Consider the following 18,135-nt stretch of genomic DNA (forward strand, 5'->3'; position numbering starts at 1 on the left):
TCAGAATACTTTCTACTGTGAATTTCTGGCAATAATATTACTGTGATGTTCTAGTGATATAGTTTGAAATGCTTTTATCGATAAACCTTTACTTATTATATTTCTCTTTGACTTGTTACTACAGTGATTTCATTAAGAACACTCTTCTTGCATTTGATCTGGATTTTATTGTATTGTATTGTATTATATTATTCAGTGATGTTTGTTCTTCTGTTTTTTTTTTTTGAGACAGATTGACATTTCCTTTTAATAGCCCCAAATTGTTTGAAATCAAGTTCCTTTTCAAATATGATACTAATTTCCAAGAATGATGACATTGCTTTTTTTTGTTGTTGTATTACATATATTTCTTCATAACGAATGTTCAAATAAAGACAACACATGCTGAAATTATCCTTAAAACAGCTGGCTAAGTTAGGAAGAGTGGTAAAACCTAGAAGCAAATACCATCTACGAGTTCATGGTAAGGAGGCAAGTTACCGTTGGGACTCCAGAATTTGAGTACCTGTCTCAGGTTTAGATGTACAGGTACAACACAATTGGACATCATCTGCATAATAGTTGCCACTGAACTGCATTGCTCAATACAACCTCTCCTAGTTTCATTGATAATAGAGGAGGATTTGTGAAATAGGGAAAGAACTGAAACTAGAAATTAAGCCCTACTATAATGAAACGTTTTCCATTATAGGCAGGTTCGCAGTATGAAATAGGCACTTATATGTATCTGTGTATTTGTGTCACATGCGCACACACTATCTCCGTATGTCATATATTATTGCTAATATTTATGTGTTTGAAAACTTGCCAGAGTGATCTAGGTAAAATTTTAAATTAAAAAAAACCATCTAACCTAAATACAAAAATTAAAATAAATGTATTGCAGTATGTGTTGGAGACATTTGGGTAAGGAGGCATGCTTTTTGTGATTTAAAACAAGGGGGTGCTGTCCACCAAGTAACATTCCTCCCGACTTATGCTGCAAGACTTAAGTTTGCCTCTTGGGTGGGCAAGGTGGTATTGCACATGGCAATGTCAGCACCTTAAATTAGGCTTCACAGCTTACAAACAGCCAGCCTAGTACTTTCGGGCCCAGAGGTTCTATCTAATAATTGGATGAATGTGTTCTGTACTCCTTGCAGGACCCAGACTAAATTCAACAGGACCCCAGTGCATTATCCATTGCAATAAAGAGATTATTCAGAAGATCTATAGATCCAGTTCCAGTATTGAACAATGACTTAGTTCGTTGAAGCCACACAAAGCACCAAGTTGAGCTGTTCTATTGACAAAGGCTGATATAGGGGGTAGGGATGGGGAGAACCCATTACATTGATAGATTGGAGATAGCTAATCCAAACGTACCAGTCTATATAGTATCATAGCTGATAGAGCCAGCAAAGTTGTCTATGAGCTTCCTTGCCACTTGCCATCATGTGAGCTGCAGTGACAGAGCAGAATCAACTGTAACCTCAGAAATATACATATTTTCCTTCAGAAGGAATATTGTCTTATCCAAAACAAACTACCTTCCTAATTGTTGGACTTGAAAAATGACCAGGCATTTGATGTCTGCATTAAAAATACAGAAGAGCTCATTAATTTGCCATACATTTTTATTTTGATAGTCAGGAGTCAGTGGTCCAGTGAAAGACAATGATTTGCTCTTCCACTAAGCAGTTTATTAAGAACCCTTCTCTGAATGGTGTAGAACAGTGGTCGGCAAGCCGCGGCTCGCGAGCCACATGCGGCTCTTTACACACTTTAATCCGGCTTTTCTGTGTGCCGGGCGCCCTCTCCCCTCCCTCCTCTCGGGCACTTCAAAACAAGCGCCCCTTTCCTTTTTTTCTTTTCAACCCACAATGATTAGGGAGGATCCTGAAGTCGGGCGGGGACGAGAAGCGAGGAGGCAGAAAAAGAAACGGAGGCTAAGGAGCTTCCCCCCCCCCCTGCCTCCTCCCAGCAAAAATCTAACCGGGGAGCCGGGCGGGCAGTAGCAAATTAGCCGATCACGCCGCGTGATCAGCTAATTTGCTACTGCCTGCCGGCTCCCTGATAAGATTTTTGCGGGGGGGGGGGGGAGCTCCTTGGCCTCCGTCTCTTTTTCTCCCTCCTCGCTTCTTGGGGCTCCACCAATGGGGGAGCAAGGCCCGCCCAGCGCCAGGCTTTGGGCTAACACAGAGGTCTGCAAAGTTGGCTGTTTTAAGACTGGTGGACTTCAATTCTCAGAATTCTGGGAGTTGAAGTCCACCAGTCTTAAGAGCCAATTTTGCAGATCCCTGGGCTAATATGATTGATGCCCTTGGTGGACTTCAATTCTCAGAATTCTGGGAGTTGAAGTCCACAAGTCTTCAAGCTGTCAGGTTTGAAGACCCTGGGTTTTTTTTTCCTAAAGGGTTAGGGGTGCAAGGGTCTTGCAACTTGACAGCTTTAAGACTTGCATGCTTCAATGCCAGAGTTCCTGAGCCAACATGACTGGAGGAGGAATTCTGGGAGTTGAAGTCCACAAGTCTTAAAGCTGTCAGGTTTGAAGACCCCTTGGGGTTTTTTTCCTAAAGGGTTAGGGATGCAAGGATCTTGTAACTTGACAGCTTTAAGGCTTGCGTGCTTCAAATGCCAGAGTTTATTGACACTAAAAACAGTGTACCATCCTATATATTTTCGGTTTTAAAAATGTGGCTCTCAAAATAAATTTCAATCGTGGTTTTGGCGAGATTTGGCTTAGTTGAAAAAAAAAGGTTGCCCACCACTGGTGTAGAATATTCTTCTAGCCCAGAATAATTTCACAGCAATTTACAGGGCGTAAAGGAAAGCATGTTGAATGACATTTCAACAACAGCAGAAATGTACCTAATGATATCTTAAGAAATATTAAAATGGTTATTATAGTTGCCAAGTTGTTGCCAAGATGGAATGTTGAAGAATCTGGAAAATTGGGTATCTTTCAACAAAATTAGTTAATGTAGAGATAGAAGTTCAAACTAATGTTTTCATGTGTTATTATCAACCTACTCTAATGCAAGAACTGCATATAGATGGAAAATGAACTGATATCCTTTTTCATCTGGCTGAGCTGCCTCCACAAAAATGTGGCCAGGGTACATAAGTAATAGGGAATGAACGTTGGAAATGTTATTGTATTCCATGCAGAAATCCTCTGATGATGATCAATCAGAAATTGATTTGAATGCAGATGCAGAGTGGTACCCAAGATTCTACGTAACGGACTCCACTGCAAGTAGGCTTCTACCTTTTTTCCATTCTGGAACATGTACAGTAAAGAGTAAGGTTCTACATTTAGGCAACAAAAACGGAATGCACAGGTACAGTATAGGTGGTACCATGCTCAATAGTAGTAACTGTGAGAGGGATCTTGGAGTCCTAGTGGACAACCATTTAAATATGAGCCAGCAGTGTGCAGCAGCTTCCAAAAAAGCCAACACAGTTCTAGGCTGCATCAACAGAGGGATAGAATCAAGATCACGTGAAGTGTTAATACCACTTTATAATGCCTTGGTAAGGCCACACTTGGAATACTGCATTCAGTTCTGGTCGCCACGATGTAAAAAAGATGTGGAGACTCTAGAAAGAGTGCAGAGAAGAGCAACAAAGATGATTAGGGGACTGGAGACTAAAACATGAAGAACGGTTGCAGGAACTAGGTATGTCTAGCTTAAGAGAAAGAAGGACTAGGGGAGACATGATAGCAGTGTTCCAATATCTCAGGGGTTGCCACAAAGAAGAGGGAGTCAAGCTATTTTCCAAGGCACCTGAGGACAGAACAAGAAGCAATGGGTGGAAACTAATCAAGGAGAGAAGCCACTTAGAACTGAGGAGAAACTTCCTGACAGTTAGAACAATTAATCAGTGGAACAGCTTGCCTCCAGAAGTTGTGAATGCCCCAACACTGGAAGTCTTTAAGAAGATGTTGGATAGCCATTTGTCTGAAACGGTATAGGGTTTCCTGCCTAGGCAGGGGGTTGGACTAGAAGGCCTCCAAGGTCCCTTCCAACTCTACTATTGTATTGTATTGAAGTCCTCGAATTGCAACAGTTCATTTAGTGACCTTTCGAAGTTATAACAGCACTGGAAAAAGTGACCTACGACCATTTTTCACACTTAACTACCACTGCAGCATCCTTGTGTCACGTGATAAAAATTCAGATGCTAGGCAATTGACTCATATTTGCAATGCCTTGGGGTCACGTGATCAGTTTCTGGGACCGTCTGACAAGCAAAGTGAATGGGGAAACCAGATTCACTTAACAACTGTGGCCAGAAAGATCATAAAATGGAGCAAAATTCACTTAACAAATGTTTTACTTAGCAACAAATTGTGGACTCAATTGTGGTAGTAAATTGAGGACTACCTGCACACTGAAATTTGTTCTGGAATACTTATTACACTTGTGTAGTCAGCGTTATTTATCTCAAGCTATTTATTATTTTCAATATTTTGTTGATCATTGTGTTCAAATAAAATTATAAAATGTGGCATTCCTCCAGAGTAGATTTTGAAAACACTCAGAGGTCTAATAAGGACGTGAGGCATATTTTCTCCAGTTCTTTCAAGCAAAATCTTGTAAAAAAATCATCTGATTTCACTCTGCTCTGTTCCATTTAAGAAGTCCATTTTTGTTATCTTCTTTGCCCTGTCAGTGCTAGTAATAGTCCTTCTTGGTCCACTATCTTATTATTTTCCTAATGTGCTTGTGTTTATCTGTTTTTTTTTTTTTAATGATCATACTTTTGTAATTTTTTCCTTAAAATCTCCTTTTGGCAGTAGTTTGCATCTTTGCCCTTTGTAAGCAGTTGCTGCTTTAATCCTTATATATTTTCCTTCCTACTTACCATTTTTGGGTAAAGAACATCTTTTTTTTTACCAAGGTCAAGACTAGGTTGTAATCAGTGGGTGACTTGGCTTCAGTGATAGCAAGTATATATTCTAGAGTAATGTGCTTAGCTGCACTTTCTCTTTGGTCCAATTTCTTCCCCCCTCTCCTCTTGTTGGCTTGGTGAATTAAGAGAGTGAAGACATACAGAACTGACCCATATTGCAGAAACTGTCTTTGGATCCTTTCAACTTTGTCATGTAAACACAGTTAAAGAGATTGAGACTGCTGGGTCAAGCTGGGTGTTTCAGTAAGGAGACCAAATAAAACAAGTGAATGGAATCTTTGGGACAGAAATAGACTTAATGCAGAAAGCCGAAGCAACAAATGCTTAGAGGGGCATCTAGTGTTTGAAGCACCAAGATTGGGTTTAATGCATCACTGCTATAACAGTGCCAATGGACTTCAGTTCCAAAATGACGAATTTCTGTTCCAAAGATAGACAATAATCAACCCTTTTATATCACATATGGTCTTTGGCACATTGCAGTACTATTGACATGGTATTGTTGGAATCCTTAAAACATTGCATTTACGTGTGTTTTTTTTAAACCCTTTCGAATGTAGCAAGATATTGGAACATTCAATTGTAACAAACCTAACATATGAAATGCATCTGTACCAGGTGCCATATTTAATTACTTCAGCTACATTATATGCTTTCAATTTTAGATAAATGTATTGATGCAAAGAAGAATTTGGGCACAGTGCTTGGAACTCCATGGAAACACTGTACCATTATGGTGCTACTAAATTATTTGTTCTTTCCGACTTTGTTGAGAAAAGTCTTAGCAGCAGTGAGACGACAGCAATAATTCCCTTGCCAAAAAAATTTGAGGATTCACATTAGCAATAGCCAGTATAGTCTCTCTCCAGCACGATGAACTGGAAATTATAGCATGCAGTAATGATGCACTCATACCTAGGCCTAGAGCAGTGTTTCTCAATCTTGGCGACATTAAGTCCTGTGGACTTCAACTCCCAGAATTCCCCAGCCAGCTGTGCTGGCTGGGGGATTCTGGGAGTTGAAGTCCACAAGACTTAAAGTCACCACGGTTGAGAAACACCGGCCTAGAGGGTTCTATGTAGCTTGTTTTTTTTTAACCAATATATTCCATTTAAAAAATGGGTAGCTTACATTCTCTTCCTTTTTTGCCTTAGACCAAAGATTTCAGTGTTCTTTTAAAGTCTGAATGTAAACTCACATATGGAAACACTTAAAAAAAAATAAGGAGAGAAATTCTTCTAGGGAATTAACACTGAAATGTGTTTAGAGCTTAAAATTCAAATTATTAAACTGAGATTTTTAGTTATTCCTTCAACCACTATGAATTAAACTGAAAGCCAAACCTCTCTAAACTATTTCCTTGGGAATTTAATAACTTGATTAAAACTGAGCATTAGGAAACATATTGTTCCTTTCTTTACAAGAAGGTTTTACTGTTTTTAAGTAAGCTGAATTAATGTAAGTAGATTTATTTAATTAATTTTTATTCATTTAAATAAAACTATTATTTTAAGATAAGATGAAAGATGTTTAGATTATCAGCAAAACACCTCAGTTTTATATTAATGACTTTCCCTGCTCCCAGTCTACCTCTATCCATGTCAAAGTGACATTGTCTGCAATTCCATCTAGATTTAGAAATTTGAACTGATTAAACTATATAGGAATCCCTGCTACATGAGACCAATTTTATTTATATAGTTGAATTATAGTTTCAAAGCCAAAAGACCTGGACTGAAATTGTCATTAATTTCATCATCCAAACTCAAGAAACCTTCTGCCAACTGCTAAACTCAACATGTTGTCAACAACACCATGTAGAAACCCTAATCCGTATGGATTTGTAGCCCCGCACATCTGGAAGATAGCAAGCTGGTTAGGACAAAGCTTATTGTAAGACTACTGTGGTTATCAGGAAGGCCATCTTTCTATTTTGCTGAAAACAGACATTGAAAAAATTCTTGAGCTTTATATAACCAGTTACCATCAGCTTAAATACAAAGATGCCTAAAAATGAATGTTTCAAAAAGTTCCCTCTTGAACCATTGTCCCCGTCAGAAGCTGAACCAGTGCAGTTTGTAATATCTGGGGCATTTCAATCAATTGGGGTGACATTTGAATAACTGGTTGTTTCCAAGAGTAATAAAAACTACAACAAAATCCAGAAGGACACAGATCAAATGGGGTGGAAGGGGTGGGGGAGGATCACATAGCAATGATAAAAGAATCAGAAAGGAACAGAGGTTCTTTAGAGGACCTTTATTTTTCAAATTACCATAAATACTTCAATATTATGTAGAGATGTTGTATAAAACTACTTCAAAGCTTCAAATGTAATAGGATGTGTTTTATACAAAGAGAGGATGCTAAAGTAGGTGATAACCTATATACCGGTATATGATGAATCACATTGCTTTCCATTTTTCAGTGGAAAGTGTTAATTAGATGAGCCATTCTCTCATTGAAATAAATGGTGCTTAAAATGTTATCTGCAGCTTGTTGCACGAAGTTTTAATGGTTCGATGTTTATTTTACTTACCAAGGTCTATTTCTTAAGTACAAAAAATAGAGGTGTATAAACTACGTATCTACCGTGGTTCAGAAAAAGTGGTACTGTCCAAAAGGGTTTAGGACATGGGTGTCAAACTCAAGTTTCACGGGCCAGATTCGGGCGACAAGGTCTTAGATGTGGTCCACAGGGCTGCCCTGGAAACAGCGAAGGACTGGCCTGCGGAGCCTTTGCCAGCAAAAACAGAGCTCGGGAGGGCCTCACACAGCCCTCCCAAGCTTTGCTTTTTCTATCAGAGCACTCAGGCTGCCACAGGCACCCCCGACATGAGTGACGCTGAGCTGACCACGGCCACCCACCCCCACGCCAAACACAACCCTGATGCATCCCTCAATGAATGGAGTTTGTCACTCCTGGTTTAGGATAATGGCTGTTCTCTTGCAACTTTAATAAGGCATGTTAACCATCTGAATCAATCATTTTTTCATCATGTCCAAAATTTGGCTTGTTCCCCAAACTGTGGAATTTGATAGCAAAATGTATTGTGAACATCAAGTCAGGTGGGTAGAAAAGAAGTCAAGTAAGAAAATAGTGCAAAAGTTTTTGATGATTTAACACTGCCTGCCAATGGGGCCTTTACTTGTTTTATAAGTACAAAAACTCCTGCAATAGATCTTTGGATTAGGGCAGTGATGGCAAACATTTTCGGCACTGAGTGCCCAAACTGGAATGCATGTGCACGTGCGTGTGCCAGAGTGCCGGAAACATGAAGACCAGCTGGCAGTGCACACATGTTTGTTTTGGGGCTGTTTTAAGGGCCATTTTCAAGCAGTTTTGGGGCCTGAAAACGGCCCCCAAAATGGCCTGAAAACAGGTCCCAAAAGGGCCAAAGCCAGCCTTGAAAACAGCTGTTTTTGGGGCTGTCTTAAGGCCATGAAGACCAGCTGGACAGCGTGCCTGAAGACCAGCTGGTGATGGTGCATGTGCCCACAGAGAGGGCTCAGTGTGCCACCTCTGGCACGCATGCCATTGGTTCGCCATCATGGGCTTAGGTTATAATAAGTGTAGATATATCCTTTGCTTAAATGGCACAAATGATTATTATGGCAGGCTTCTTTTTTTCTTGTTCATTTTGTAAACATGCTTTCTATTTTGACATAAATATTTTGCAGACATACGTCATTAAGTCCACCCTTCTGATCATGTATGTTCAAACAAGGTAGTGTTTGAGAACTGGCTTGTTTATACTATACGAGCAAATCTGATCACATATCCATTAAAGTGTCCTTCTTCTTCTCATAGATTGACTTTCTGCTCTTGCTTCATGCATCAGCAAAGATTGCACAACAAGTTGACATGTAGTGTGGAGCACAATGTATGTTGTTTTCCATAATAGTGTAAATATAAATTGGGAGCAAACCTCACTCCTTGCTAGCACTGATGATGTTACCTAATTTGGGTAATGAAACGTCTGCAAAAAACAACAATAGCCAAGCTCAGAGAGCATCAAGGACCTTTCATTTCAATCCTGAGCTACAAACATTCTTTATCAGTGCAAATTTGCCCATATGCATGCATCAACCCTGTTTGTATTCATTAACTTCATAAATAAGAATGGACCTGCGGAAAAAGAAACACAGTTATCAAACTAGCATCCTTAAGATATGCAGGACAAGAATTCCCAGTCAACATGGGTGCTGCCCCTCCTGGCTAGGAATTCTAAGAGCATCTCTCTTGGACAAAGTGAGGCTGCAAAGATTGATCTCAGAAATGTTTATCTATTTATTTGTAAAACTTGTCTGCCTGAATCCAGCTAGTTGGTAAGAAGTTGTAAGAGTTCATCAGCATGGGCAAAATCTAAGAAAATTAAAATAACTGCAGAATTTTAGAGGTGATGTCACAATATAATTAACCTGAAGCATCCATAAGAGCCCTGTTTTCTTTTGTTTCTTGAAAGCCATGAGGGTGGAGGTTATATATGGCTTCAGGGGGCAAGCTATTCCTAAGGAAGAAGGCTACTACTGAAGCCATTCTCCCCCTATTAACATGCATGCATGTCTGTGCACATGTATATATTACTGCCCTCAACCAAAGGCAGAGCCAAGGCAAAGCAAATCAGTTAATTAAATTAAAAACTGTTAATTGAAATCAAATGCCTATAAAATAAAGCACCTTATTTATAAAACGATTTGATCTCTGCATAAGCCAACTGTTGTCTCATACCGAAAACACCCACGGAGAGAATTATATACAAACATGCCCACACACTCCCATCTCTTCTTCCAGGAGAAACGGCCAAAAAGAACAAAAGATCAGAGTAGGGCAAGGATGAGGAATAGCTGTATTTGGAAGGGAAAAGAAGAGAAGAGAAGACAGGATGGACATAAGCTAAGAAGAACAGCAGAGCGAAGGCAACAAAAGGGAGCCAAGCCCTCTTTGATAATTCCAAAAAGGACAATTCACCAAACAACCATTTCCAGCCAGCAATTCAACTCAGGCCAATCTGCAAGCACAGCCATTCTTTGCAACAGTGATGTTTGCAAACCTTTGTTAATTCCTTTGTTTCTAAAGTTTTCAGCTTTACCTATGGATATAAGTTGGCTTCTCAATTCACAGGTAATTATTTGGGGGGAAAGACACTCCTTCCTATCTAATGAGTATGGAATTATTTTATTTGTTTCCAAAAAGCCATGCTGCAGAGTGTTTGAGACCTGCCTGGAAGCTAAGGGGATTGCTCAGGATTGATCTAGAGATTTTTTATCTTGGTTTCCCGAGAAAGGGACAATGACACAGAGTCTATTCTCTGTTGTACAGCATGCAGTCTCTTTTTTTTGAGATATGTAGTTGCTTTTTAATTTTTGCTTCAACTCCCATAAAGGATATGATGCAGTGGTGAAATCTATTTTTTTTTTACTACTGGTTCTATGGGTGTGGCTTGGTTATGTGATGTGACTGATTGGGCGTGGCTATGTAGTGATGTAACTGGGGGATCAAAAGACAGACACTCACTTTAACAATGTCCTACTGGAGCAGGGTTGGACTAGATGACCCCTAGGTACCTTCTAGCCCTGGATTATCCTCCAAAGCTGCTTCTAGTGCCAGTTTTGTAGTCCTTCCTTCCTCTCCTTTTTCCCTCCCTCCCTCCCTTTCTTTTTCTTTCTTCCTTCCTTCCTTTCTTTCTCAGCACTCCCACCCCGTTTTTGGCTTAGCAGGCCTCAGGGAAGCCTGCTGGAAGCAAAAAAGGCACACACACCCCAATCCTGCATTTCCGGAGAACCTGTAGTAAAAAAAATGCTTACGAAGTAAAGAAAAAAGTTCCGAACATCAGCTGTGCAACGAACGATTGTGGGAACATTTTTTAAAAACTTCAGTGTTTTTTACTACTGGTTCAGGCGAACCGGTAGCATTTCACCCCTGATATGATGATAAATTAGTTCAGGGTGTGTGTTAAGTGTATGGTTAGAGAGGTCAAGGCGGTGGGCAGAAGAATATAATCAAATTTCGGGCCAAAGTTGTGACACAGATAATAAACAGGCAGAGCATCAATTGTAATGCCATGTCTGTTACCTTGAGTTTGTTTGCTTGTTTGCTTGTTTTACTACGCCCTAGGGCAATCCCTGGATTAGTTTGTCTTGCAAACAAAAATAAAGTAACATTAGTAACCAAGGACTGGAATGTTTTTATTTTTCAATTTATATAGCCGCCCATCTCACAAATCAAGTGACTCTGGATTTCGCCTCCTCCTTTAGAAGGAATGTAGTTTAGTGATGGATGGGTGCTTTGCGTGGAGAAGATCCCAGGTCCAGTTTCCTAGTGAACCCTATGAAAAAAGTCACATAGGTTTTTTCAGCATCCCTGGAAAGCCAGGTGCAAGGCTGGACATCAGAGAACTAACCTGGCCTGACATATTGGTCACCTCCTTCTCCAGACAGTCAGCTGGCCCATTCTTTTTAGAATCCTCCATCAAAGTTGAATGAAGGATGCAGGTCTCCATTTTTTAATACAAAATAGCCTGCCCTGTGATAGCATTTTACCTAGAAGTTTATCCTTATGTTTTAGTTCATATTTGTTCGTTTGTTTGTCAATTCAGTGTTTTTTTTTACAACTGGTGACTACCTGAACTAGTCCCTGCAATTTCCTTGGCAAGGTTTTTCAGAAGTGGCTTGCTATTTGCCTGTTCCCTAAGGATGAGAGTGAGTGACTGGTCCAGGATCACTTGGTAGGCTTCACATCTAATGCAGGATGAACGCAGAGTCTCCTGGTTCCTGGACTGATGTCTTAACCACTATACCAGGGGTCAGCAACCCACAGCTCTGGAGCCGCATGTGACTCTTTCATCCCCCTGTTGTGGCTCCCTGTTGCCGCCACAATTTGGGGAGGAGCTTCCGGTTGGAAGGGGGGAAAGCACAGTGCACCCGGAGGAGACTCTATGGCAAGGGGTGGATTTTCTGGTAAGTTCCACAATTGATAGAGCTTTTGGTTAGGACAGGTAGACAAAAAAGGATGTGCGCTAGCAGGAGATTATATGGTGGGGGAACAGGACCTCCGGTTGCCTCCAGAATTGAACGCGGGGTTTCTGGTTAGGACCTTTGTGGCTCTTTGAGTGTTTAAGGTTCTCAACTCCTGCACTATACCAAACTGACTCTCTTTTAGTTATTAATAGATCAGAGAATTCTTCCAAAACTGGACTAAAAGCAGCTGCCTTCATCCAAAGCTTTGCATGGCCAGTTCACCGATGATAATCAGTATTCAAAAGCATTCTCAAGCTCAGCCTTGTTTCACAGGATGTCCTATGAAGGGATTGGACGGCAGCTTCCAGATGGGCCTGGAGAAGGAGGTTTGGAGAAGGAGGTGACCACACAACTCGCTTGGAAGGCACATCGTTGGAGAGGGTTGCTTTTCCTTAGGACTGCCTAAGGCTGATAGGAAAGGAAGGAGGGACTTTAAAATTGATGAGTAGGTACAAATGTCCCCTTATGAGAAATGGCAAATTTCATGCATATTCAAAATGGATCCATTATTTTGACTGCCACTTGGTTTCAACAAGTGTTCTAGTATTAAAAAATATCTATCCTATCGCTCTGAACAGAGAGTGATTTTTATAAGCCTTTCAGAGATTATCCCCTTAGCTGACTTTTTTCTTCTTCTAAATTAGAATACCCCAAACATTTCAGCTCACAGAAGGCATTTAACCCCTTAAAGGAGGAGATTGCTATAGCTCTATAAATGCACCACTCACCCACAAGAACCCACAAGAAGATATTGTGTGTGTGTGTCAGGGGTGGGTTCATGCACAGTGTGATAAAAACTGTTCTGCGCATGCGCAGAAGCAAAAAACAAGATGGTGCCATCCGGAGAACCGGTTGGGAGGCATGGCAGGCCTGGGTCACTGTGGTTCCAGAGACCCAGGGCACCAAACCACTACCAGTTTGGCCAAACCAGGCCAAACTGGTAGGAACCCACCACTGGTGTGTGTGTGTGTGTGTATGACTCAAATTCAAATACATTTATTTATTTAATTCAGAAAGCTGTCCAACTTCATGAAAGCTCTGGGTGGTGAGTAACATTAAAACAGTAAAAACCAAATACCAAAGAAAAATAAATAATGATATGTATCTAGAGAAATACCTTCGCATACAAAATCCTTGCCCCTCCACCCTTGCAGGGCCATAGGAAATAACCAGTTTTTCAAGGACCTTCTAAACATTGTTGGCATGGGGGCAATAAACATCTCAAATTTTGCATTTCTATTTGAACCTTGATCATATTCCTAACTCTATTAGAGTAGGCAATGACCAGGGGACATGCATGTCTGCTGAGAGAGGTAGTATCATTCTTTCCCATATTCTAAATGTACCACCCCAGAAGACCCATTGATTAATGTAGCATCTCAGTTCAACCGCTTACAGCATAATTTAGCATTTGGCTGCCCTTCTGATAAACTTGGGAGCTGAGCCACCTTCTATTTTCTGAAATGAAGAGCTATAGAGGTTTGTCATTTAACAAGAATGCATATAATCTGAGCAATCTTTAAACAAGGTCTGCTTGGGGGTGATTGTCAGCAGAAATCTGGCTGTAATTTGAAGGCTTTAAAAAAAAGTATCTTGGAAGAATGAAAATGAGCAAGCAGGGGAGGTGAAACAGTTGAAGGCCTTGACACAAAAGCCCTGCTGTTTATTTATGAGAAAGAGTGAGTTATCTTTCTAAAACTGTTCTTCTGGGAAATAAACCCACAAATCTTGGAGGGACACAGATTTAATGAAATACCCACATGACTGACTCCCCCCCCCCAGTAATGGCTGATTCCTTGTTACTGTGCAATGGACAGCTATTATAAACTGCCCCTGAGTGCCCCTTTTAGCATCTTTCTCTTGACCAACAAATGCCCTTTGCTAACTTGTTTGCTGGGGTTATGTTGTTCCTTTCTACCTTTCAAGCTAGCAGTGCTCCCAACTTTTTCCTTCCCAGACCTGTGAGTTGGGCTGAGTGATTGGGCCAAAATTACCAAGTGACCTGCCATGGGTGAGGATGGATTAAATCCTTGGCCAGTTCGATCAGTCTGGGTTTCATGTAAAAGGCTGGTTGGAGTCTTAATATTTTCACCTTATGCTCAGCTTATCAGACAATTCAAAGGTACCTTCACTGCTGGGTATAGTGTTAGCCTAAAGGAGGACAGAAAAAAAGAGTGAAACAACTCTTTCCCAAACTTTTTGGGGAATTCCAGACTTTCGGTTAAGCTTTTCTCACTGATTTCTGGTCTGTCCTCTCCAAATATAATCCTTTTCACCAGCTCCTTTTCTGACCCTGCTGGCTGCTGAGATTTTACCTTCTTCCAGAGTTCTGTCTCCTGATACACAATATCTTTAGTGTGCAGCACAACCACAATACCAACCTCCTCATTGCCTAGCAAATCTCCCTCTTATATATTTTCTCCAAAAAGCAGATGTGCCTGCTTACAAATGCCTTAATTAGATAAGCTTCTCAGTGTCTAAGTAACATTTTGCATGCAATTGGCACCCAACCAATTTCGTTGGTATTTAAGTACAATGACAATAAAGATTATACTTATACCTAAACAAAACTTCCTTAACCTCAAGACCATCATAGCATCTTAACCTGCCATAGACTAGACTACACTAGAACAGAACAGAAGAGGGAGTCAAGCTATTCTCCAAGGCACCTGAGGACAGAACAAGAAGCAATGGGTGGAAACTAATCAAGGAGGGAAGCAACTTAGAACTGAGGAGAAACTTCCTGACAATTAGAACAATTAATCAGTGGAACAGCTTGCCTCCAGAAGTTGTGAATGCCCCAACACTGGAAGTCTTAAGAACAGAACAGAGTAGAATAAGAGAGTTGGAAGGGACCTTGGAGGTCTAGTCCAATCCCCTGCTTAGGCAGAAAACCCTATACCATTTCAGACAAATAGTTGTCCAATCTCTTCTTTAAAACTTCCAGTGTTGGAGCATTTCTGTTGCATACAGGCATGCAAAAATAACATGGTGGTGCTGAAGATACTGCCCATCAAAATCAAGGCAGATGTGCAAAGGTGGGCATGTGAAGCAGTCCAGGAAGATAAATGGCTTGGTAGTAGGAGCCTCACAATTCACCTTAGCCAAACCTGGTGAATCTTCTGACAACAGCAGGGCTTAGTTGGCTGTGTCATCCAGCCAGCACTTGAAGAACCTCCTGCTGAGTGGTGCCCCACTCTCAAGGAAGCCCCACTAACTCTTGCATCCCAGGCTGGAGTCTGCTTGCGAGATACAATCAAGATCAAGTGAGGTACTAATACCATTTATAAAGTAAGACTACACCTAGAGTGCTGCATCCAGTTTTGGTCACCACACTATAAAAAAGATGCTGAGACTCTAGAAAAAGTATAGACATGAGCAACCAGGATGATTAGGGGGACTGGAGACTAAAACATATGAAGAACGGTTACAGGAATTGGGCACGGCTAGTCTATGGAAGAGACGGATAGCAGTCTTACAAAATCTGAAGGGCTGCCACAAAGAGGAGGGAGTCAAGCTATTTTCCAAGGCACCTGACAAAGAATAAAGGATGGAAACTGACCAAGGAGAGATTCAATCTAGAAATAAGGAGGAATTTTCTGACAATGAGAACAATCAACCAATGGAACAGCTTGCCTTCGGAAGTTGTGGGAACTTCATAACTGGAGACTTTCAAGAGATTGGACTGTAATTTGTCAGAAGTGGTATAGGGTCTCCTGTTTGAGCAGGGGGTTAGACTCAGGGGTGGGTTCCTGCTGGCATTACTACTGGTTAAATGCCTGAAAATTTTTATGCTCCATGCATGTGCGCATTTGCACTTAAAAAGGTCTGTGCATGCGTATACCATTAAAAAAAGGGGGGGGGGAATTCAATGAAGATTGTTCTGCACATGTGCAGAACAGAAAATAAAGATGGTGGCACCCAAGATAGAACTGGTACAGTCACGTGTCCGGCTGAATTACTACCTATTTGTCCACACAGGGCGAAACCAGTAGGAACCCACCTTTGGTTGGACTGAATGACCTATAAGGTCCCTTCCAACTCTATTAATCTGAGGTGATACCAAGCTCTCCAAGGAAGTACAGTGGGGAGATGACTCTTGGCTGGGGAAGACAGGCCAGGAGGTTGGGCCTGCCCAAGAGAAGAAAGGGACATCCACTGTGGAGGAGGGCTTGGTCTGGCTGCATTCTGCAAGGGTCTGTCAGCCAAGGGAGGATTGGGAAAGATATCAAATAGGCAGGCAGGCAGGCAGACAAGCTCTCTTTGCTAAGCAAGGGTAATGAGGAAGGAAGGCCTCTGCCAGAGAAGGAGAACAAAAACGGTGGAGCAAAAGACCAAAGGAAAGAAAATTATCTTACAAGAAGAAATAACACATTTGAATTTGAGATCCTTGCACTAAATGAACTAAATAAAACACATGGAAAAATTCATGTATAACATGACCCACCAACCCCCCCCCCCAAAAACCCATGTTTTTAAAAGATGTTTGAATGAGTTTGGGGGTTTGTTGTGGGAGAAGAGAAGACAGAAGGTGTCAGCATTTCATAAACAACTGACCAAGTAGAACTTAAATCCAAATGGCAATTTTGAATGTTGCACTGACAGTTGAACAGACTCTTAATCCTACAATTAAACAAACTTTTCAGCCATCGGTAGCTTTAACCGTCAAAAAACTTCCAAATATTTGTCTTTTCTCCCTTCTCCCTCTGACTTAATTTCCTCTCTAGATTATTGGCAGACTCGGTAAAAAAGAAAAATCATTTCCTTTCCTGTCATTTATGGCTATATTTTGTTTCATTACTGAAAGCAGACTTGTAAAGGAAAGTGTCAGATTATCCCATACTTGGAATTTTCCATCCCTGATCCAAAATCCCTTTGAGTCAAGACAGGTGCTGTGTTGGTGACCTCCTTGTATCACAAGCAACTGGAGGAATCCGGTGGAACCCGGTTGCTTTTGCAGGACAGCTTTCCACAGCCTGGTGCCTCAAATGTATTGAATTCCTGATCCTATCAGCCCCAGTCAGTATAGCTCAGCATTTTTCAGTCTTCGCATCTTTAAGATGTGTGGACTTCAACCAGCTGGGGAATTTTGGAATTGAAGTGCACACATTTTAAAGCTGCCAGGTGGAAAAACACTGGCATAGCGAATGACACCATGATGGCTGAGGAGAACAAATTGAGCCCCAAGATGGCTAATGTACTATATAGATACTACTTTGCCATAAGAATTCAGCAAAGGGCCCAATGAATACTTGATCTGTCTCTCAGAAGTTCCTGGTCTAGTTGTAAAACCCTCTTCTACATTAAAGCAGGAGGTCAACTTCAAAGAAAGCTTATCTACCTTTGTTCTATTACAATCAGTGAGACATAATCAGAACTTGCACAGTGGATTTCTTAAACACATTAGAGGAACTAATTTCCTCTAGATTTATTGGACCTGTGAGGAGAAATGAAAATTTTGCACTAAATTTCTTCTGATCCACACACATTTTACCCAGCCCTATATCTATACAAGGACACAGCATTCAAAATAGCCTTTCACATATACTGTACACTAGAAATATAGCCATTCTCGACTTACGACCACAATTGAGCCCAAACTTTTTGCTGCTAAGCAAGACAGCTGTTAAGCAAGTTTTGCCCCCTTTTTGCCAATGTTGCTAAGTGAATCTCTATAGTTATTAAGTTATTAATACAGTTAAGTGAATCCCATTGACTTTCCTTGTCAGAAGGTCACAAAAGATGATCACATGACTACGGGACACTGCGACTGTCATAAATATGAATCATTTGCTGAGCATCTGATCACATGACCACGAGGATGTTGCAATGATCATGTCATTTTTTTTCAGTGCCATTGTAACTTCAAACAGTCACTAAATGAATGATTGTAAGTCAAGCACTACCAGCAATGTCTTGATGTACGACAAGCAAAATCTGAATAACTTCACATTGAAATTCTACAGTAGACTCCACTTTTCAACTAGAGCTGAGCCTCCTACATCGAAGACCTAAATATATGTTGTATTACTAATGTGATTACCATGAGGTCATTTTTTTAATTAAGTAATAAATTGTTTATGTTAACAGCTCTATAAACAATAACATCCCACAGATTAAGCCAATACATTCTAATGTCTTACAAAGCAAGGACATTACACCAATATATTGCATTTGCAAGATTTGTATTTTCCACAGTATCTCATAATATGATTT

The sequence above is a fragment of the Natrix helvetica genome, assembly GCF_964273705.1.
Source record: "Natrix helvetica genome assembly, chromosome: 2".
Lineage (NCBI taxonomy): Eukaryota > Metazoa > Chordata > Lepidosauria > Squamata > Natricidae > Natrix > Natrix helvetica.